We start from the raw sequence: 24,760 nt of genomic DNA, 5'->3' as shown, positions 1-24,760 counted from the left end.
GGAAAAGATGAAAATACCTAGTGAAGGGGCATGCTTTTGGAGTCTAGAATATTAGAAGCAGAGCCAGAAGGGTAAAGAGGGCTGGTCTCACCTGGACCCCTCCATATAATGGAGGCCTCAGGAGGAACTCATCAAGGAGAGGAAGCAGCCTGCTGGACAGATACTCCAGGATGTCAAGGCCACAGGAAATAAATGATGTTCCAGGGCAAATAGGCCCCATGTGCTGAGGCAGGTTCCAGGGTAAGACTACAGCCACAGCATGATGGCAAAATCCAGAGCACAGTCTCTTGTAGATAGAGGGTATTTAATAAATGTCTTTTAGTTGGATTGGATAAATACCCCAGTTCCTTGAAGTGAGCCTGATATAGGATGGTCTCCAATTTCTTCATCATACTATTTGTCCTTTTTGAGAATTAACCAGTTTGTCAATATCATTCTTAAAATGTGGTGGCCAAAACTGAAGACAATATTCCAGATGTGATCTATTGAAGACAGAATACAATGTGACTGTGCCTCCTTTGTTATGCACATTTTCCTTCTATTAATAAAGCTGTTACAAATGTTCTTTTTCCTTTCTGTTTATCTCAAGGGCTTCTCCATGTGGTCTTTTCTATCTCTCCCTCTTTGAATTTCCCTTCTACAACTTCAGGCAAAGCAGATTACCAGATGAAACTAGATTAGGCCTTGGCCAATCCCACCTCCACACCTTGGTTCACACTGCTATTTCGTTGATGAAGTTTGACCACCGCTTATAAGATATTGTTAAGAAGACTGCTGTTAGGTATTTATGAGACAAAGTGATTTATATGAATGAGATTTCTTCCAACTCTGAGATTTGCAGAATTCTCTTCCCTCATCCCCTAACACTACCCCACTTATACTTGTCATTTTGTCCATGCATCAAAGGCCAACTCAGATGCCATGATTTGCCTTGTGAAGCCTTCTCTGATGCTTTCAAATGGAAATGGTTTCTCTCTTATATAGTACTTTATATTTCTCTTCTGTACTTAGCATTTTGTAATTTGTGTTACATTTATCTTATTTTCCCTAGTAGAATATAAGCTCCTGAGAGTAGGGACTATATATTATTTGTTTTTGTATGTGACCAAGTTCCTAGCCTGTCACTTTACATAGCAGTCATTTTATAAATATTTGTTGAATGAAACGAATGAATTAGTGAATTCTTAGAGCTACTAGACTTTAGAGTTAAGAAGATCTGATTTCAAATCCATCCTCAGATAACTCTTATGTACAGCATGTCATATTTTACCAAGTAAAACAATGAATGTAAAGTGCTTTAAATGACAGCTGTTGCTACTATTGTCTGAACCATTTATTTTTGCCATTAATTATTGAGGGGCATATATTGTAAACTATTTATTCAGATGTATTTTCCTTGTTTCCACAAAGAGATCATTAGCTTCTAGGTATGGCAACAATGAAGAGTCATCATGAATTCTCTTGTATACCTATCAATTACTAGCAGAGTGCTGGGAATAGTAGGCACTTAATCAGGAATTGTTAAGTGAAGTGGCAAAAGTTATTATTCTTATTTTTTTTTTCAAAAGGTAGCATTCCTTTTTTACAAAGGTATCTCTAGTGGGATTCCAGCCAGAATTTTCCACATTTAGTCAAGACATAGTCTTCTTTGCCGTTCCCCTTCTCTAGCCTTGTTTCCACCCTCTATTTTTATAGTTAGCAGCAAAATTTACTTTCCTCAAAGGACAATTTAAATTATTTTATCCACCTCCCTCTATGACTTCCAGTCTCCTCTTGAATCAAATTAAAGCTGCCCATCAAAGACTACAGCAGTACCTCCCCTCACCCATCTCCCTCTGTTCCAGCTGAGGTGTTCTCAGCTCCTAGCAAAGCATACCATACGTCGTCCGCTCAAATCTGAGGCAAACAAGGTTAAGGGACTTGCCCAGGGTTACACAGCTAGTAGGTGTCCGAGGCCAGATTTGAACTCAGAAAGTTGAGTCTTCCTGATTCCAGGCCCAGCCCTCTACCCACTGTGCCACCATAGCTGCTAGGGTCAAGAATACCTGGGTTTAAATACTAGCTGAGTGATCATGGGCAGCTCAGGGAAACTATGTATATCAAGTCATTCTCTAGGCTTTATCTTCAGAGTCATGTAGGTTAAGGGAAGGTAGTTGGTGGACCTGCATTGATGGGAAAAGTTCCCTTCACTAATAAAATCAGGCCTTGAAAACAAACTTTGCCCATCTGCAGTGCTTCTGTCTTCTTTGTTATTTTCTCCTTTAAGATTCTACTACTCTGGTCTCCTTGATGAAGACACCCCAGTGTTGGGGGAGAGGGGAGAGAAGCATCCTACATGCCAACTTCTTTAGCAATGAGAGATAATGGGATATGGTGGAAAGTGATATGCAATTAGAAACTGAGTCCTGGCCCTCTTAATGGCTGTGTAATCTTTGGTGAGTCACTTAACTAAACTGAACTCTGAACCCTGAAATTCATGTGGAAAATAGGGATAGTAATATACATATATAACACATAATAGAGAGAGCTAGGTGGCATAATGGATAGAGCAGTAGACTTTATAGTTAAGAAGATCTGATTTCAAATTCATCCTCAGATACTTAGCTGTGCGACCCTGGGCAAGTTACTTAACCTCTATCTGCCTCAGTTTCCTCTTCTGTAAAATGGGGATAATAATAGCACCTGCCTGGCAAAGTTGTTATACGGATAAACTGAGATAGTATTTATAAAGTAATTTCCAAACCTTAAAGTTCTATATAAATGCTAGCTATAATCATTATGATTACAGTTGGTTTATCTACTTCACTCGGTGACTTGGAATATTTTAGGATCATATATCTATAGTGAAAGGGGACCTTAGACTCCATCTAGTCTGAGCTATTCATTTGTGAAGGAGGAAACTTGAAGGCCAAGGAAGTTAAGTGACCTACCTAAGATCACAAGAAGAATAAACATCATAGACAGGATCTGAACACAAGATGTAATGAGGAAATGTAATGAGAGGACTGATTTGTAATTATAAAACCCCAAATGGATTGAAGTTATTACTGTTATTCATGTAAATCTATAGTTGGTAATAAACAGTTTTATGCTGCTTTCATTTACATTATGTGAATTTTTCTGCATTTGTCCTCTATCCTTTATCATCTATCCATCCATTCAACAAATAAATTTCTCAAGAATAGAGATGTTTTTGGCTAATTCTTACATATTTGCCAAATGTAACTAGCCAAGAATTGTGAGTATGGAGGATACTCAATAAAATTTGCTGCTAAAACTTATTGTCTCTAAAGGTAATATCAAAAGAAATGTTGCCCCATAGAAAAAGACTAGCCAAAAAGTAAATAGTTTACCTATATTCTAGTCCTAGATCCCTATGGTTAGAGGGTCAACATATCCTCCCTTATCTCTTCTCCAATCTGCCTCTGGTGACATTGGACAGATTTCTAAGGCATTGCTATACTGTCATAACCTTGGTATACCCAGGTTCTGGGGTGATGGTTGGCCAGAGGTTGAAAAGATTGGATTTACAGATTTAAAAGAATCTAGTATATGGTGTTCCCTAAGTCTTAGTGCAGATTTAATCTATTAAAGCTTTAATTTAAACTATTAGACATTTGTAGTGCTCCGCTACAAGTTTATCTGCATTCTGCAAGGACTTCATACATTGTCTTTGATAGTCTCAATTTTGTACATGGTGGTGAACTCAGAGCAGGATTCCTGGTGAACCATGGAAGTCATGTGTTGCTCTTAAGGCAAATTGTCTTCATGTAACACTTGTGTCTATTGTACTTATCTCTGTATACGCCCTAGCCTCCTATTTGATTGTAAGGTCCATGACAGGAAGAGCTATCTTATTTAAACTTTTATAGCCCCATCAATTCTCTGCACAGAGTTCTGCATACAGCAGACACAATAAGCAATTTTTAATTGAATATTTCACCCGTAAAACCATTATTTTCATCTTTGTGCCAGGACACTCCCTAATCTGTGCAGAATACCTCTGGCCTAGACTGATGTTGCTGTATTTTCTATTTCTCATCCTGCCATGATAGCCTTAGTGAATCAAGTTTGCATCATACCTGAATGATTCAACTTCAAAAGGAGGCCATGTCAGAAGGACAGAATAACCAAAGGAATTCAAAACTTTTAATCCCACCTTGTCCATTTACTTGCCACCATGTTCAGGCCAGCATGTGATCAAGATATATAAGAAAGAGACAAAAATTATTTTATTGGAGGGGTGGGGTTGGGGGAGGGAAGTGTAAGGGTGAATCAGCATCCAAACCTATTATTTTATCTGTGTATATTTCTATGTATAAACTCCTTCCACCAAAATGGTGCAACAACTCATCTGTAACATTTGGCCTACAAGAATTACCTGAGGTCACTAGGAAACTAAACACCCTTCCCATGGTCACACAGTATATATATGCCAGTGTAAAGAGTCAGAGAACCTGAGTTGAATGTTGATAGTAGGTTGGGCAAGTCACCTAACCTCTCTGTGCCTCAGTTTTCTCATTTGTAAGAATGAGTGAGTTAGACTAGACAGCCTATAAGATCCCTACTAGCTCTAAATTTGTGGTTCTATGAGTCAAAGGAAAAACTTGAACCAACTTCTTGACACCAAGGCCAGCCCTTTTATCACTATCCCAGGCTAACTCTCTTTAAAGCTGCCAAACTCTCTAACTCCCTTCTAGCTACAAGGAAAATAATAGCAGAACTTGACCTCGTAAGAAGATCACAACGTCTTCTACTCTCCTTGTCAGTGCTGTTTAATCTGTCCTGGATACAGGGGAAAATCCTGTGATAATATGGTGGAAAGAAAATCCGCCTTGAACTCATTTCCCCCAGAGCGTGATGGTGACAGCCTCAAATAACTTTCAGATTCACTGGTAAGCCTGAATAATCCCAGCAACAAGGACTAGTCACTCAAGGAACAAGTGGAAGGGCTTACATAGGTTGCAGATAATCAAGAAAAAGGACAATGCAAATTGACCAGAAGGAATGGTGAGGGGTTCCACCCAGGCCAAGCACCAGAGTGATCCCCAGTAGTTCTGGTAAACCCTATACAGTGACAGGGTCATACTGGATTTTGGCTACAAGTATTACAGGGTGGAATGGGGGGAAAGGGAGGGAATTCTGAATTATTCTTCAGAGTTGATTGTACAGCCACAGCAGTGAATGTCTGTTTCTTTGTTTGTTTTTTCCCGCTTTGGACAAGTATTTCACAAAAGCTTTGATCTCTCATGAAAGAAATGGTTTCACCTTTTCATTTCTGCTCTGATTTCTCTCACATTTCTTTTACAAATAGCTTTAGGAGAAAACTACTTGAATCCACAGGCCAAAGCCATGAATCGTGAAAGACTGTGCAATCCCAGGGCAGGACATATCATTTGCTATAATAATAATAACTCGCGTTTATAGAGCCCTTTAAGGTTCACAAACTATTTTCCCCTCAACTACTCTATGATATCAGTAGTACATGTATTGTTATCCCCATTTTATAGGTAAGAAAGATAGATTTGCCTATGCTTATGCAACCAGTGAGTACATAAGGTACAATTTACACTCACATCTTACTCTGAGTTCGGGAATGCTTTCATAATACCATACCACTTTTGTAATATGTGAATATTCTGGTTTTCTTCATTGCAATCCAAATCAAGGCTATTATTGCATTAATTATTGACACTCTAGGGCCCTTCCTTTTCATAACACGGAGATAATTCATGGTACCAGAGGCTATACAACATATAGCCTCTGGTAAGCCCTGGCCAGGTGTAAATAAATACTTCAAATTAGAAGGAAAGGAAGGAAACACCAATTTGTTGTGTCTAACTCTATGCTAGGCACTGTACTAAGCATTTTACAAGTATTATCTCATTTAATTCTCACAACAACCCTGGGAGGTAACTAGGCTGTTATTATTATTATTTCGATTTCACAATTGAAGAAACTGAGGTTGTGGGAACTAAGGTGATTTGCCCAGGGTCACATAACCAGTATCTGAGGTTGGTTTTGAACTCAGGACTTCCTGACTCCAGGACCAGCACTCTATCCCCTGTACCACCTAGCAGCCCTGGCAGGCTTGACAATGGATATGGCTATTATTGGAGGCCTAAGCCAACTAAGTTTAGAGAGAATCATCACCAGGACAATGGCCAACAAGCGAGATTCTCTTGCTTTAGCAACTCACCAAGAGCATCTGCTAATTCACCCACAATCAACAAGCCTGCTCAAGCATCTACTATGTGCCAGACAACATGCTAAGTACTGAGCACACAAAGATAAAAATAAAACCACCTTTGTGATCAAGGACAGAGGAGGAGATGACATGTATACAAATATGCAAAATGCATATGTAAAGATAACATAAATAAATAATATAAAATAAATATATTGCAACGGAGGGAGAGAAGAACTAGAAACTAGAATTATCAGAAAAAGCCTCACCAAGGAGGGGTTGTCTGAGATGAACTTTGAAAAACTGGGAATGCTAAGAGTTAGTAGGGAGTATATTCCAAAAATGGGCATGAAGACGGAGGATGAAAAGTTGTGTGTGAGGAATATCAGGACAGCTAATTTGACTCTGAAGACACAAGGAAGATGGAATCTGCATCAGCGGGTGTTCCAAAAATCTTAGTATAATTTTAAGCTTTTAAAGCTTAAAACTACACTAAGACTCTTGGGACACCCTGTATAAACATATTTAAATGCTTGCTATGATCGTATCTATTATAAATGAAAAATTTCGGTTCCAAAAGAGACTGATTCCTTCCTTGCCTATTCCCAAGTCCATGTGTTACCCTAAAATGGACAGAAATAGTACTTTAACTAGATGTGTTATTTGTATCATTTCAAAAAGCATGGAATAAGTGAAAAATGGAGCCTTTTAAATGAGGTGTTTTGATCTGAAAAACAGGGAGCTGACTAGGGGAGTTTCCTGTTCTACTTGATGAGCTTATAAGGGCAATATACTTTTTTTGGACATTTTGTAAGCATCTCCCTGTGGAGTATATAAACCTTCCAATGGGCATCTTGGAAGGAAGACAAAAAACATCTTGTGATTAAATCTCAGTGACTGGGGTAATGCCACAACTACTTGGTTGTTTGATACCTCCCATAAAATGGATTTTACTGATGGAGGATATGCCCAAGATGAATTGGTTGATTCAGTCTCTTGGGAGGATAGGTTCTTACTAAAGAAGCCATCTCACCTACAAAATGATTTGGGTCTTTTGATTTGTTTCCAACTCTCCATGCTTTTTGTATAGCTATCCTGAGATCTCTGCCCATGAGGGCAGTTCATGGACAATTTTATTCTTGAACCCTGTATTGTAGCTATAGGAAACATTTTCTGGAGATCTTGATTCTAGAATCTAGCTTTCTAGACAGAAAAAAAGGAGATTTATTGGGTATCACAAGCTTCAAGCTTTGTGAGTGGTCCCAAATTGGAAACTATAGGAACCTGTCCTAATTTTGAGGGAAGTGGAATTTTTTGGCCATTAGTAAGAGAAATTTATGAATGGGACACTCTATGATGGAAGTAGCAGCAGCAAAAGGTTAAAACCTCCTCCAAATGGAAGAGCAAAGGTCCTGGTCTTTGTATTATGTTATTACAAGGAATGTGTGTGTATGTGTACGTGTGTGTGTGTGTGTGTGTGTGTGTGTGTGTGTTCAATGGGAAGGAGTAATATCTATATGACATCTCCAGTTGTTATTTCCTGCCAGAAGAGTTCAAACCATCAGAGTGGTGTTATGAGTCTAAATGTCAGCATGGGTCTTTGCAGCCTTAGAGTGGGACTCTCTAGAATGACGTGGTATTGCCAGTGTAGCAACTCTAAGTTCAGTTCCCTTTTAGGAGTTCAAACCATTCATAAGTGATGAGTATGGGATCTTTGGACCCAACAGAGAGAGCTGGAGGATTATACTAATTTCTTATGGGCCATTATAAGTGCTTTATGAGTTTTCTGCATAGTCTATGAGGGCTTTATGTCTTCTGCATTTTCTCTGGGTGAAGGAAAGGCTGTTCAAAACTTAACATGTCTACTCAAGTAATATTGAGTGATTTTGTAAGAACCCTTTTATTCCCATTTGTAGAATACAAATGAGAGCCACTCTGATTTTTCGGAGAAAATTCTGAGTAGCAGCACAATAAGCCAAGGAATTTATGATTCAAGACTGTACCCAGTCTGCATAGAGTAGTATTAGGGAAGGGGGACAAACCTAGTAGTAGTTGTTAGAATCATAGGCTTATTTTCCACAAATACATGAACTCAGCAATTTTTAGCTACTTTCTTCCCTCCTGCTAGCTACCTCCCTAAGCCACTGTCCAGCTAACCATCCTTATAACAGCACAGAGCCTGGGATGGTTTCCATATTTTCCACATGCTACAGGTTAGCTCTGGTTGAACTCATATACTATGAGCATATCCCTATCCAAATGTTTTATACAAACAGAAAAGTAACTCACCAAATGCTAATCTGCAAAACACATTAGTTTGTCTACATGTAAATATAGCTGTGACAAGTGAGAAATGTACTATTTACTTTTTCATAAGTTGGACTTGCCTTTGTTCACTATTATGGTAGAATGGTTCATTGTGAACATCTATATAATTTACATTTAGAAAGTATAAGCTTCTTTAGAGTCTTCATGGTTCTAACTATCATTGAGACCATTTTTCAAGTCAATGTGTTATTGATTCAACCAGAATGGTCAATTATATCCTGTAGATCTTCTTTAGTTCTCAAATTATTGACCTGGTCAAGTCAATTTGTAATTAGACAACTTTTTCAAAGTGCTTTCTCTCTTTGACTCTAATGGCTGTTTGAGAGCTATAGTGATGCATCCCATATTTGGTCATTATCTAGTTCTAGGAGTGAATAACTACAATGGCCATTTTGTATTAAGGTGAATCTAGTGCTTGCAAAAGGGGTTGGATGAACCCTATAGAACACCACAGCTCTGCCTCAGCTTTGCTAAAATTGAGGGTCTTTGAATGGTTTCTAATTGCGTGGAGGATGGTACAGAGCGTTACTTTTAAGTTGTTTCTTTTAACCAAAAACTTTTCATCTATAGGACCAGTATCCTGGTCTTTGAAGGGGTAAAGAAAGGAGCCTCCTGAATGTTTCAGAGAATAGGGTGCCCCAGTCCTGGGTGCTTTGATTTAAGTAATCATCTCCTGGTTAAAAAAAAGTATTTATGGGGAAACAAAGAAAACGGGTATTTCAGTGGGCATCCCACCCATTCCCATCCTCAGTAGAATGTAAGCCCCTTGAGGCGAGGGACTATTTTCACTTTTGGCTTTGTAACCCTAGTACCTAGCTTATGATAGGTAATATAATGCATGCATTAAATTGAATTAAATAGAATGGTATTGAATTGAATTCAGTGCTATACATTCCTGCAAAACAGTAGGGGAAGAAGAAAGGAATGGCACCTCACTTATGTGGACTTATTCTGATTATCAGATAGTCACTATGTTACTCTTTATACTAGACCACACAACACCTGTGATATAAAGTAATAGTACCTGCTCCATTCCAATTAGGCTGGATTCCTACTATTTCATTCACATGCCAAGTTGTCACTATACTTTTTTCATGTTGTTCTCTCCTATCTGAGTCCTAAGATTTTCAAGTATACACATACACACACACACACACACACACACACACACACACACCACTTCTACTCTCATGCCTCTTTCACACCAAAAGTTCATAACTTGCTTTGTCTATGGTCTGATAAAGCTTTTGAATCCTTTCTCTGAATGATGTGTTTGACTGCATAAAATAAAATGCATGGTTAAAAAGGAAACCAACTGTATTGAAATAGTTGTCAAAAATAAAAAAAAAAGATTACAGACCCCAAGCTAAGAACCCCTGCTTTGCACTTATTATATACCATGTGTTTTCACAGATTCCTCAGAAAACAGGGATGATTTTCTATAAATACTCTCTTCCAGTCAGTTCTGCCCTTTGCTGTACTCTGCAAAACCATGCTATTTTGTTGTATTCTGAATCTTTGTTCATACCTTTACCCTAGTTTGAAATAACTACTTCTTCTTCTTTCTACCTCTCTAAGGGACATTCATCTTCCAAAGCCTAAATCAAGCCTCCCATTTCCCAAGAAATCTTCTCAGACCACGTCCCCTTTTCTGAGCCTTTTAAATGCTTATCAATAACATGGCATTTAGCTCAGTCAAAAACAATGCTTCATTTTCTATTTCAACTAGCCTGGAGTATTTCAAGGCATCAAAATTTAGAGCTGAAAGGAACCTCAAAGTTATGTAAACCAATCTCTCAACTTAAAATTAAGGAACTAGAGCCTCAGAGAAAGGAAAAGATGTAGCTAATGTCACAAAAGTAATAAGTGGGAGGGGCAGGCTTAAAACCAGGTCCTCTGACTCCAAGTCCATTGCTTCAACTACAGCACTTTTCGTACACAATCAATCCCTTTTCTGATCTCAAAGCCCTTAGTATTTCCCTCATGAACTTCCACATTCTCTTTAGTGTTATATTCATTTGTATCCATACATAGCTTATGATGTCCAACTAGCCCGTACATTCACTGGGAGCAAAGCCTGTCTTATTTGTTTTCACATCTGTTCATATGGGAGGAACTCAGATTCTATCTCTCTGTCTCTCTTGTCTATCTCTGTCTCTGGCTCTTTCTCTCTCTGTCTCTCTCTCTCTCATCTGCCTCTGTCTCTCTCTCATCTGTTTGTCTCTGTCTATCTCTGTGTCTCTGTCTGTCTCTCTCTTTCTGTTTCTGTGTCTCTCTGCCTCTGTCTGTGTCTCTCCCTCTCTGTCTCTGTCTCTCTCGCTCTCTCTCTCTCTCTCTTATTCTTTTTCCAGGCAAGCATGGAGTTGTAGATTATAGGCTTACAAAGTCAACCTATACACACCAAAAAGACTTGCAAACTACCCTGATTATCTCCCAATACAACCACTAAAAGTTAAGAAACTCATGATCAATAGTGAGTTTCACTAACCATGACCTAAAAGTTCTCACAAGTCATAGTCCCAATAAAGGTCAGGGTCTCGTTTTATTCTTCTGCATTGTGCCTTTATTGGTTTCAAGGCCCATTTGGTTCAGAATACTCCTCTTCTGTGTTCAGGATTTTGGTCCAAGAGTTACTCTCTTTGTCTTGAACTTCTTCTACCATTGTCTCACTACAAATCCACTACTGATGACTGTCATTCCTACAGCTCCTGGTTTTACCCAGAATTCCTCACTATACCACTGCTGCCTTTACCTGCTGCCAACTCTGTGGCTGATGTAGTTCCCAGGAGGGGCCTCAGAAAGTGCCACCTTCCCTCCAGGAGAGACTTTGGTATCTGTGTGCATCTGTAAGTAGCCCCTTTCCTCTTTTTACCTTCAGTCACTATTTCATTGTCTTCTCTTGTAAAACCCTAGTCCAGCAGTGTAACTCAGGTAGTCTGAAACTGGATATCCACCAATTAACAAACTATTCTTAATGTTGTGTCAAAGGGTCATCCAATACCCAAGGACAAGAGGAGTTTATAACTCATCAATGGGACACCACAGCATTAGAACAGAGGCTCATTTGTGGTATTAATGCCAGTGTTAAACCCCTTGTGTAAGAAGACATGTTCAATGACAGAACAGAGTATTCATCACTTAACCTCTCTGGGCCTCACTTTCTTTATCTGCAAAATAAGAAGGTTGACCTAAAGTACTCCAAGCTCCCTTCCAGCTCTAAATCATGATCTTTTAACTTTATATGTAGCAGGCTAACCTTGCTCAGATTCCTGGGTCCACCCTACACGTGCACATCTCATCTCTTCAGTGGCACTTAGAAGCTCCTTTGGAGCATGACCCCAGCCATATACTTCTCTCATCTCACCCACTGCTTTCTTTCACAAGGCCTGGCAAGATAGTAAAACGCTTGAAATAAAATAAATTTGATTGAATTTAATAACTTGGAGAGCCTCAATATTCCCTCTTGTCCTTTCCTTCATGTTTTCATTTCCTAGGATTATGCATTTTCATTATAACACTCATTTGGGCCTGAGAATCCTACTGAGAAACATTATTTTTTATCTCAGCAGGTATGGAGAGAGAACCAGTCCTTTGGGGGAGCTGGATTCTTTTCTATCAGGTGTCTTGGAAACGATCAGAATTTTAGAAATAGAGCAGCTTTGGCTGAAAAAGGCAGAACTGAGTTAAAAACCATAACTCTGACACTAAATGCCCTTAGACAAATCATAACACCTCTATGCCTCAAATCTCTCCATTCTTCCTAAAAATAATACTACCTTACCTTTGCAGACTGCTTTTAATTTTATCAACATCTCTATGTTCCATTCCTATTATTTCAGTTTTTAACAATAACACCATGAGACAAAATAGGAATTATTGTGTTCACATAATCACAGAATTTTTGAAGGATGTGGAAGAGTTGAAAGGGGATACAGAGGCCATCTAAATCAAATGATACTGAAAATAAATACTATTACCAATACTTATTTGATGAGGAGGAAACTAATGCCAAGATGCTATCAAATGAGTGCCAAGGTCACACACATAAGTGGCAAAACTGTAATTAAAACTCAGGTGTTCTGACTCTTGATCCAGTGATCCTTCTACCAAAACATGATAAATCCAAATTCAAAGCTAGTGTTAAAGCGTACAATTGAAATAGAACCTAGAATAGAAAGCCATTGAACACAGAAAGAGAAGACTTGGCTCTACAGCCTGCTCTTCTGTGACCTTGGACAAGTTAATGAACTTTAAATTGCACCTTGAGTATTAGGTTCAGTTCCAAGCACCACTGTATAGGAAAGATTTGGTTAAATCAGAGAGCAACCAAGATAATGATGAACCTAGAGTGCATGCTATATATGTATCACTTGAAGGAACTTGGGCTGTTTAGCCAGGAGAAGATAATACTTAGGATGAACACGATCCTTATCGCCAAGTATTTAAAAGATGTGGCACAGGGGAGATATTAAGTTTGCTCTGTTTGAGCCCAGAGGGCAGAAGTCAGAGAAGAAAATAGAAATTGCAACGAGGTAAATTTAGAGTTAATGTCAGGAAGAATTTCCTAACAATTAGAGCTGTCTAAAACAAGAGTAATGCAGCTAAAAATAGAAAATAGAAAGGTAAGAGGGAAAAATCTTTTCAGGAGTAGCTCTGATAAGTCTTATTTTTTAAGATATAAGATGAACTATTTCAATTTATAAGAATAAAAGCCATTTGATAATTGATAATCAAAGTATATGAATGGGTACTTTTCTACAAAAGTAACTGAAGTTATCAATAGCCATATGAAAAAAATGCTCCAAATCATTGAATTCAAAAAATCCAAAGCAAAGCACCTCTGAAGTTCGACTTTATACCCATTAGATTGGTAAAAATTGACCAAAAAAGGAAAATGACAAATGTTAGAGGAGTAGTGGAGGAATAGGTGTATTAATGCACTGTGAGTAGAACTGTGGATTGGTCCAGAAATTCTAGGAAACAATTGGAACAAGGCCAAAAACAATTACTAAACTTTTCATACCCTTTGACCTAGCAATATCACTACAGAGCCTATATCCCAAAGATATTAAAGAACAAAGAAAAGGATGTATATTTACAAAAGTATTTATAGTAACTCTTTTTGTAGTAGCTAAAATCTGGAAATTAAGGATGTACCCATCAATTGGGGAATGGCTGAACAAATTATACTATATCGATATAAAGAAACACTACTGTGCCTTAAGAATTGGTGAAAAGGAGACTTTCAGTGAAACCTGGAAAGGCACATAAACTACTTTAGAGTGAAAAAAGAAGAGGAGAGTGATTTTATAGTAATGATATTGTTGTAAAAATATCTTTGAAAGATTTAAAAACTATGGTCAATTCAATGATCAATCATGATTTCAGGGGACTAATGGTGAAGTATGCTATCCACCTCCTGATAGAGAAGTGATGGACTCAGGGTGCAGCTTATGGCACATATTTTTGGATATGGAAAATAAGTGAATTTCTTTTGATTAATTATGGCTATTTATTATAAAGAGTGTTTTTCTTTCTCCCTCCCCACCCCTGCCAGTGGTGAGGGTGGAGATAGAAAGAAGAGAAAATCTATTTTCATTCATTGAAAAAATAAATTTTAATTAAAAATAAATAAATCCTATGCTTCTATCTCCTTTTCTGTAGTCTAAGAGACCATATTGATTAAAATCAATTTAAAGTAACCATAACCTTGAGAAAAAATAAATGTAGGGATAATTATGACAGATACAAATTCAGAAATACAGTATTACCTCCAATTTTGGAACACTTAAACATAGCTCTGATTCAGTATACAATTGAAAACTGCTTGTAATTCCTACTGTAATGATTTTTCACTGTTCAGCTTCATAATAGGCTCCTGCCCATCATCAAGACAACGACTGTATGTCCATGCCCTCTTTTTTAAAAGGGTAACTTTTATTGATGCTGGTACAATCTTTAGGAATGGCCATTAAAAGTAATGCTAGGAAATCACATGGCACAGGAAGAGGAGTTCAACAAGGAAGGAGCTAGTGATGTTTATAGCCTGGAGAAGAGGAGACTCAGGAAGAAAAGAAGTATTTGAAGGGTTGTTACCTGGAATAGGTACAAGGTGTATTCTTTTTGGCTCCTTGGATGAGTGAATAGGTCTAAAGGGAAATTTAGACTTGATATGAGAAAAACAAAAATAAATTTAAAAAAAAAACTGCTAACAAATGGGCTGCCCTATGAATTAATGATTCCCTCATTATTGGAGTTCATCAATTAAAGCCTAGATAACCACTTCTCAGATATGCCATAATGGGAATTCTTTTTTGGACATAGGTTGGGTCAAGTAGCCTCTGAGATCTCTTTTGTTTCTGAGACTGTATGTAAGAGGTGACCTGACATCACACAGCCAGTATGTATCAGAGTCAGGACTTGAACTCAGGCCATCTAAGTTTCAAGATAGGATCCCTATCCACTACTCCAAATTGCCTTCTCTCAAACAAAACCAGGTACCACATTGATACAGCGGGAGGAAAAAGCCAAGACTAAAGAAGCTGATAATAATAACAAGGCAGCTAGGTGGCACAGTGGATAGACTGCTGAGCCTAGAGTCAGGAAGATCTGAGTTCAAATCTGACCTTGGACACCTATTAGCTGTGTGACCCCAGCCAAGTCACTTAACTTTTTTCTGACTCAATTTCCTTATCTATAAAATGACGGTCATAATGGTACTTACTTACTAGTGTTTTTTTTAAGGATTAGATGCAATAATATAAAGTTCTTTATAAACTTTACATTGTTATTGTTATATCAGAGTTTATCCTCAAGGGTCAAGGAAGCTGACAAGTCAACCCTATTCATTGGCCCTAATTGATTTGTGCATGGTTAGGTGACAATATCAGGTGTAAGCTCTTGTCCCAGACTTCAGGCTTTCCTTGGCTCACTGCCCTAGTTTCCAAGCTCCAAAATAATTCTTCATTTGCCTGAGAATAGACACAAGCCATAGCTTAAAGGCAAAAGGTTTCATATACCATTTCCATTCCCCAAAGCCATCTCATCACCAGCATGAGCTATAATGGATTATTGATCTAATAGACTATAAAGACGAGGGAAGATCTATCACAGGCTATTGGGTTAATCTTGCGACGGAACACGCATACTTATTTGTCTACCGTCCCTGTCCATGCTCATGTATAATTCCTACTTCTGCAGTTAATGAGAGTTACGTGCCTGCTTGAAGGAGAAAAGTAATACTTTTTTAAGGTTTCATGCTTCAAATCCCAATGAAATAATAGCTTTGGGGATGAAGCATGGGGATGTTTAAACTTAGATCTCTCAAAATTTTGACTTTATATTTCAATCATGGTTAAACAGGTTGAGGAGCAATAGCTTGACAAATTTCATTTTGATTCAAATGCTTTTGGAAGTCAGCAGCCCAAAAATGACCAAATATTCAAATTTCTTCTTTATATGGGAATAAGTCCCTTTTTACAGCCAGAAGGAACATCAGTCTCCTCAGACATTATTTAATTGTATAATCATAGATAGAGAGATGGAAACAATTGAGAGGCTATCTAACCTAACATTCATTTTCTAAGAGTGGAAACTGAGGCCCAGAGAGGTTAAGGGACTAGCCAAAGTAACACAGGATTTGATCCCAGATCCTCTGACTCAGGGCTTCTTTAACGTTTTTCACTCGTGATCCCTTTCTGCCCAAGAAATTTTTTACATGACCCTGGAATATATGTATATAAAATAGGCATACAGAAACCTTTTACTGTGGTCAAATTTTTCACAACCTCCACATTCAGTTATACAACTCCTAATGGGGTAGTGACCCACAGTTTAATAAGTGCTGCTTTAACTCAAGGGACAGTACACATTTTCTCTCTCTCTGTCTCTCTCTGTCTCTCCCTCTCTCTCTCTTCCCCCCCCCCTCTCTCTCACCACACTGCCTCCTTCTTAAGTGATGTGGATTTGGAATATACATTTTAAAAATCTGAGTCACCCAGAATGGAAATGCACTTGACCAGGAGCAAGGACATTTGATTTCTAGTCTGAACTCTCCTAGGAACAAGCTGTATAACCTTAGGCAAATTACTTAATCTTCCTTAGAATTTAGTTTCCCCATCTAAAAAATTAAAGAGCTTCTTAAGGTCAGGGACTGTTTCATTTTTTTTTGTCTTTGTGTATTCAGAACCTAGCACAGTGCCCAGTATATTGTAGAAGATTACCAAATGCTTGTTGATGAATTGATGACTAGAAGATAATCTAAAGTGCCTTGCCATATGAAATCCCATAATTAATGAGTAGGTAATTTGGGAATACATAACCCCACGAAAAATGAGATGTCTAAGGTTCATGCCAACATAACTGTAACCACAGAGACTGATTGAAGCTAATGGCAAGCTGAATAGGCTAGACCAAGGAATGTGAGAGGAGGAAGAAAAGGCAAGAAGGGACCAGAGTTTTGCCAAAGAGAGGCCAGAACTGAAGACTGATATCAACCTATGCTTATTCCTGTGAGAATTAAGTAGAACCACCACAAAGAACTTTGCAAGCATCTCTAGGTATAATGAAAACCAGAGAAAGAAGCTAAAGACTTTAGGGAAACAAGTGATGTTTTCAACACTGCTGCCTATAAAATTAAAGGTTTTTGAAGAAAAAGGCAACCATTCAGCTATTTATTTTTAGTGAATAATTCTTTGAGAAAATAGTGCCAAAAGATAGACAGCACAGTGAAGAGAGTACTAGACCTGGAGTCAGTATAGGCCCAACTTCAAATATTGACTCATATACTTAATAACTGTGGCCCATTGGACAAGTTATTGAACTCTCAGCTTCAGTTTCCTTGTCTGTAAAATAGAGATAATAGTAACACCTACCTCATGTGGGTTGTTGTGAGGAATGAATGAAACAGTATTTTTAAAGTGCTTTGTTTACCTTAAAGGGGAAGGGAACAGAAAAATAATATGTGCCCAGAACTGTGCTAAGTACTCATTACAAATATTATCTCATTTGACCCTCACAAGAAGTACTATTATTATCATCACCATTTTTCTGTTGGAGAAACTGAGGCAGAGATTAATTTACTTGCCCAGGGTCACACAGCTTGTAAATGTCTGAGGCTGGATTTACACTTTCCTGACTCTAAGCCCAGCATTCTATCCACTGTACTCCCAGCTGCCTAAAAGTGTTATACTATTATTATCAAACAAAGAAGGTATGAACTTATGAGTCAAGGAATGAGACAGATGCTTATTTCTTTTGTTGTTGTTGTTTTCTGTTTTATTCTTTTTTTTAAACAAGACCTTGAACAGCAGTTACATAGAGTTATTTGTCAGCTTAGTCACTAATGAGAAAAAAATCTCAGGTCCTTCTCTTTTTAACCAAGTAGCAGAATTGGCCAGCGGTTCTACAGTGGGGATGGCCCTGGAGCAGAGCTCAGCTGGGTCACACACACTTCAAAATCCCCTAGACTTCCTATAGCCAAACACATTCAGGATCTTCCTGCTATGGACCACATCAGGAGTTTTAAAGCTATAGAGGCTGGGTAGAGGTTAAGAGGACTTCACACCAATGCCACAGAACACTTGAGTGCCAGTATTCATGAACTGAAGAGAGCAAGGGCTTTTAAGTCCTAACCTCACTCTGGGGATTCCCAAAGGCAATCCAGGCTGTGTAAGAGGCAGACTCCTCAACCTGCCTTAGTAAACATTGATCCCTGGCTTTGCTCAGGACATTTCTCACTTAAATAAGACCACCACTAATCTCTAGTGATAACTGCCTATATCGTGGTACAGGGTTGGTCCTCTGGGGGAAGAAATGGAGACCTCCACTCTGCATCCCAATATGTCCCAAAGACAAGGGAGGGAACCAAGCAGGAAATCTGCCAAACTCAGTTTGGCTGGATCATAAGGAAGGAAGGAAGGAAAAAAGGAAAGAAAGAAGAAAAGAAAGGAGAAAAGAAAGAAAGGAGAAAAGAAAGAAAGGAGAAAAAAAGGAAAAAAATACATCATGAAAAATGGAAACTTTTATCAAGGACTCAGGCCCCCTTCATCTAAGGGACCATCCTGACTCTGACCCAACAGAAGCAGCCCTGTGTGATTCCTCTAAATATACCAGGAGAGCAGAGGTGCTTATTTCTTAGGCTGGAATGGAGTATTTAAGGAGTGCCATTTATTACTGTAGTTTTGTGGAGAACAACAAAAGGGAGGAAAATTTCCCATATAAAACCATTAAACAGGTTGCCACAGAAATTAGCAGTTACACGTGAGAAGCATGCCAGAGAAGACACTCAGTGATTCACAGAACACATTCAAGGAGGAGAGCATTAATAATATTCGCTATCTATATCAAAATAAACAAAGTACATAGAGGGAAAAAAAGTAAACTAAAGATGGTAGACACAATTTTGTACATATAAGTTAGATTGGATAAACATAGTTCATGACAGAAATAAGAAAATAGAATGGTTTACCTTAGGGAAAAGGAGTAGATTAAATTTTTAAAGGGTAGTAGAGTAGCATCATATACCAAAAAGCTATATTCCTATGTAGAAATAAATGAATTAGAAAAGGTAAACATGGTATAGAAAAATCAATGGAAGGAGATAGAAGAGAGTTATGGTGAGAGTATATTGCAGATTACTTGAGTAGAAGAACTGTATGACACCTTCCAGAAGCATATCATCAAGGTGACATGGAGGCAGAATGTGCAGTAATGTGGGAAATCAACTATCCAAACACTTGCTCAAGTTTTCTCCCTACTAAAAGGAGAACAGATGAATTCCTGACTTGACAATGATAATTTTATCCTTCAGAAGCTGGAGGAAGTAAAAAAAAAGTACCTCTAATTTGCAGACCTAATTCTAACCAACAAGGAAGTATTGACTGCCAAACTAGAAATAATTGGAACCTTGGGAAGAACTGACCTATCTTAAATCTCATGATCTACACAGAAGGGAACACCAGGAATTGGGAAAAGAGATTCCAAAAAATTAAGGAAAAGAACAGGTATGATCTCATAGAATAAGCTGCTTAGAATTTTCCCAGGCATGAGATCTTCAAGAAAAGACTGGATGAATGGCCATTTGTTGGGTATGTCATAGAGGGGGGATTGGTGACAAGGTATGGTTTGGAAGAGATGGTCTTTGCCAATACTCCACAGGGGAAACTAGCCCAGGAGGCTTAGAATTCTCTCAAAATTGAAATCCTAAAGCCAGAAAGATGATTTTTTTCAATGACGGAAAAATGGGGAATCTAAAAAGATTTAAGGCATTTCAATAATCAAATTAAACTTTAAAAAACATAACTGAAGAGTAAGGGAAATATATGTGTATAATTATATAAAATACATAATTAAAATATAAAAGGAGGTTATCGTCCTATAAAATTGTCAGAAATGGTTTTGGATTTCAATGTAATAAATGTTGGTATATGTATATAAATACATATGTGTGCATGAATGTGTGTATATATATATATATGTGTATGTATATATTAAGGACAATAAAAAGGCATTTTTCTTAGTTTTTAAAAAGCTACATTGGAGACAGAAATGATTTTAAAAAGAATAGGCTATAAACTCTTTGAGAGTAGGGGTTTATTTCATTATTTGTCTTTATATATCCAGTGTATGGTGCAAAGTATGTAGTAGTGGCTTAATAAATACTTGCTAATTTATTATTGAACCATTGCTTATGGTAGATAATTGATAATGGATGATGGAGTTAAGGCAAAACTACTCTGCTTTCCATTTTCTCTACCAAGGGGAACGATGCTCAGCATATATAATTTTTATACACACACATATGCATGTATACACATATATATAATATATATATACATACATACATACATACATATATATATATATAGTATATACATAGCTTATATTGTACTAGACTGATACATCAGGGAATACAATAGGTATAGCTTACCTAGACTTAGAAAAGATATTTTACAAAGTTTTTCATAATTCTTTTGTAGAAAAGATGAAAAAATATTGGCTGGATAGAAGTCAGGTAGGTTTAGACTGTTAAATAATTGAAACGAAAGGGTACTGTTTAATAGATGTCAGCCTGGAGGGAGGTCATGAATAAAGTGACCTAGAAATCTCTCCTTGACCTAATTTTTTTAAATTTGTCATTAACTTGGACAAAAATTACCATAAATCGTTGTTTTCAGATGACATAAATAGGAAGGACAGCTAATGACAGGATTGGGAGCTAAAACAAAGCTTCAATAGCTTAAAATTTTGTCTATATTGAATAAGAAGGCATTTGATAGAAATCTTTATGACCTCAGATGTTTTTCATGGGTGCCCAAAAGTTTTAGAAGAGCTAGTGTAAGGTCCCAAGCACTGAACCAATACTCTATGGAGGAGTACACTGATGAAAACTGCCATAGGATGAGAAGAAATAAATTATAATTTGCTTCACTGGAAGGAAAACTTATATCAATGTGATCACAAATCCATAATGTGTGTGTATGCAAATTACCCCTACTAGCCCAAGAACATGAGCCATGTCATCTAAATGTTGTGTCTCCCCTTGTGTTTTTAATAATAGGTGCTTAAGAAATATTTACTAAATTGGAACTAGATGATTTCTAAGTCCCATTCAACTTCTAAATTTATGAACACTATGGTCTACAAATTGAATTGAATTCAGCTGAGCTGAAAAACATCCCACAAAGCTAAATTCAAGTCCAAATCTTTCTTAAAGCTATGAACTATTTCATCCCAGACTATCTTTCTCTTTTTCTGAGCTGCTATTGCATCCATAGGCTGTTTAACAAAGTTTTGTACTTAATTGTTTTCTAATCGCTTCAGGTGTTTTAATTTTAAGAGATAATCATGAAGAGTGTGTATAGAGAGGCTCATCAAGACATAAAGTAGAAGCCATTTTATGTTCACTTTTTCCCTTTAAAATATTGCCTCTCCTCTTTCTTTTTATATGCTTGGTATCGGGACTTGAAAAAAGCATCACTTTTTACTACTGAAAACTAAACAAAGTGCTTGGCATTTCTAATACAGAAGAACTGCCATAATTTCATGCCTTTCCAAACACACACTGTGAGCAATCAAGAGAAAAAGGAAATTAAAAACTAATTCTGCTGTTTATTCTTCTCATTTATTTTATCAGTCATCTCAGTCTCACACTGAATAACAATCAACAGTGTTTGATAGACACACCTAGGGGAGGCTAGACATCTTTTGCAGATACCCAAAGGAAGCTGGTAAGGGAAGAAAATAACTATGCAGTAGAAAGGCACCTTTAATTATGCAGTCAAATACCTGGGTACTAACATTTCCAGTCAATGTTAAACTCTTTGATATCTGTAACATAGCATTGCCAGTAAGACTTATTCTCAGATCAAATTCTCAAAACGGTTGCCAGGAGACAATCTCTTATTCTGAAAAGGACAGAATTACAAAAATTAGGACAGGATGTAAATAACACCCCCTCATGCAAGGATCAGGTTCTGTCCCATTGTGTATTTGGCAATTTCAAGTTGGCAAATTTCATTGGATTCTGGTAGCACTATGAAATTGTCATAATACTCAATGTGGAGCTTTCCATGAGAGGAGGCAGCTAGCTAGTAGAGTGCATAGACCACTACACCTGGAGTCAGATAGCTCTGAGTTCAAGTTCTGACTCCAATGTTTACTACTTATGTGATTCTGGATAAGGCATTTGACCGTAGCTGTAGTTTCCTACTCTGTAAAATTGGTATGATGATAATACAAATCTACTTTGCAGGGTTGTTGTGAGACTCAAAGGAGATATTAAATGCAAAGTACTCTGCGAACTTTAAGGATATATGTGCGTGTGTGTGTGTGTGTATGTAATATATACATATATATTAGCTATTTTTGTTGTTCTGAAACCCACCCCTCAACCCCACAACTGAGAGTAAAATAAATAAATAAATAGGCAAATAAATAAACAAATAAATAAATAAGATTGCAGTTATTGGCCTCTATGATATTTAAATAGGCCAGGATCTTCTTGAACAATTAAGAGGAAAAAAGAGTATGCTTATCCACTAGCTTTTGTCAGCACAAGTTAGTGCAAGTCAGAAAACATTCATTGAGAGCTGACTATGTGCTGGGAGCTAAATGGCACAGTGGCTGCATCCCCATGCCTGGCGTGAGGAAGATCTGAGTTCAAATGTGTCCTCAGATACTTATTAGCTATGTGATCCTGGGTAAATCTTTTAACTTGTTTGCCTTGGTTTCCTACTCTGTCAAACAGGGATAATAATAGCACCTACTTCCTAGGGCGTTGTGAAGAATAACTTAAGGGCAGCTGGATACAATATTTGTAAAGTGCTTAGTAAGTGCCTGGCACTTAGTCGGTGCTACATAATCATTAGATAGTGTTATTATTACTGAGCTTTCGGTTGAGTAAGGAGTAAGATATGTACACAGATAATTATCATGTACTAATGACTGCAGCATCAAGTAAAGCAGGAAAGTGAAATAAGAGAAGTACAAAATGCTGCAGGAATATTGAGATGAAACACCAAAGAATATCTCCGACTTAAAAGATCTGGGAAGGCTTCATGGAGAAACAGGAATTGAGATAATAATGATCACACACACATTTACATATACACAGAGACACATGTGTATGCATATAAGACAGCACATAGATGAGCTAAGCCTTGATATAACAATAGAGATCACACATGTGTGCGTGTGTGTGTGTGTGTATATATGTATATATATGAACAGACATATGTATATGGCAGTAAGTAGTTGAGCTAAGGCTAGATACGATAGAAATCATAAATATAAATGTGTATATATACACAGAGAAGTATGTATATAAGACAATAGTTGAGCTAAACCTTGATATAAAAATAGACATCAGAAATATGGGTGTATATGAACATATACATATGTATATGGCAGTAAGTAGTTGATCTATACCTTGATAAAATAATAGAGATTATATATACACACAAATATATATATTATGTGTATGATATATTTAAAATGCATGCATGTATGCACAGACATGTATGTATGTATATATGTGTATATATACACATATATGTGTACATATGAGAGAGAGAGGGAAAAAGAGAATGGATAACAAATAGACAATGAATTGGACCCAAACTTAAACAGGAAGAAGACATTGGGCTGAATTGTTTCAGAAAAATCACAAAGTTCCTTTAATCACTTTAAACTTCTGCCAGAAACAAATACACACTTTTAAAATACCCAGAATTTCCTTGTGGCATTGTAGGACTATGAGAATGGAACACTACGGTCTCCAAGGAATAAACAATGAATATCACGCAGGTGATGGAGAGCTGCACCCTGGGTAGGAACAGGCTAGGATGAATAACAAGCAAGGAACTTAGAGAAGAAGGAAGGAAGGTGTAAAGGCAATCAGTAAATCAGATCTTCCCCTCCACCACCCCAATTTGAATAAGCTTCAGGTGGGGCCAACAAAGGACGGTCTGATTAGATCTTAGCTCTCAAGTAGGCACCAAACCCCTAAATTACTAGGTGCTAAGCCAATGTGTGCATGAAGCCCCCAGAGCCCTAAGGGGAGTTGCTAAGACCGGAGCCAAGAGTATGTGCCTAAATTCCAGTCAATCAGATGATGTTCTAGTCAATGGAATAACGTCTAAGGGCTGTATAAAAAGAGAGAACAGAGTTGTTTGTTTGGGGCTCTCAGTCACTGGAAGAGTGGTGTGTGACTCTGGGCAAGCGTTGTTAAGAGCTCCCTGGCTTGTCAACGCAGATGTTGATGCTTTCCTGTTAACTATGAATTGTGATTTGGTCTGTTTATATTGTGTATGTTTGTAATTTGTTTGTATTTGCTCTGAAGCTCAGGTTGCTGGCTTTTCCTCCTGAACTAAGTGAATGATATTTGTATGTTGGATTAAAGTAAGATTGTTAACCCCTTAACGTTACTTTCCTTACTAAAGCAGATCAAAGGAACCTGTGTGGGCAGCTTTCTGTGTGCCAGTTGCTGGTGGGTCTTATAGCCCTACAGCAGCTACAGTAGATTGTTGTAAGGGAAGGGAGGGGAGGGGAGGGCAGAGCAGGGCAGGGAAGGGCAGGGCAGGGCAGGGCAGGGAAGAGAAGGGAAGGGAAGGGAGAATATGGACCTGTGGCCAAAGGAAGAAAGAATAGATGAGCAGCTTAAGTCTTCCACTGGCCTCCTCTCAATATCAGGAAAAATGTGGAAGACCCCAGCCCAATAAGTGGACCTCTCTGTGGTGAATTTAG

The sequence above is a fragment of the Trichosurus vulpecula genome, chromosome 2, assembly GCF_011100635.1.
Source record: "Trichosurus vulpecula isolate mTriVul1 chromosome 2, mTriVul1.pri, whole genome shotgun sequence".
In the NCBI taxonomy this organism is placed as follows: Eukaryota; Metazoa; Chordata; class Mammalia; order Diprotodontia; family Phalangeridae; genus Trichosurus; species Trichosurus vulpecula.
This window is presented reverse-complemented; position numbering follows the sequence as displayed.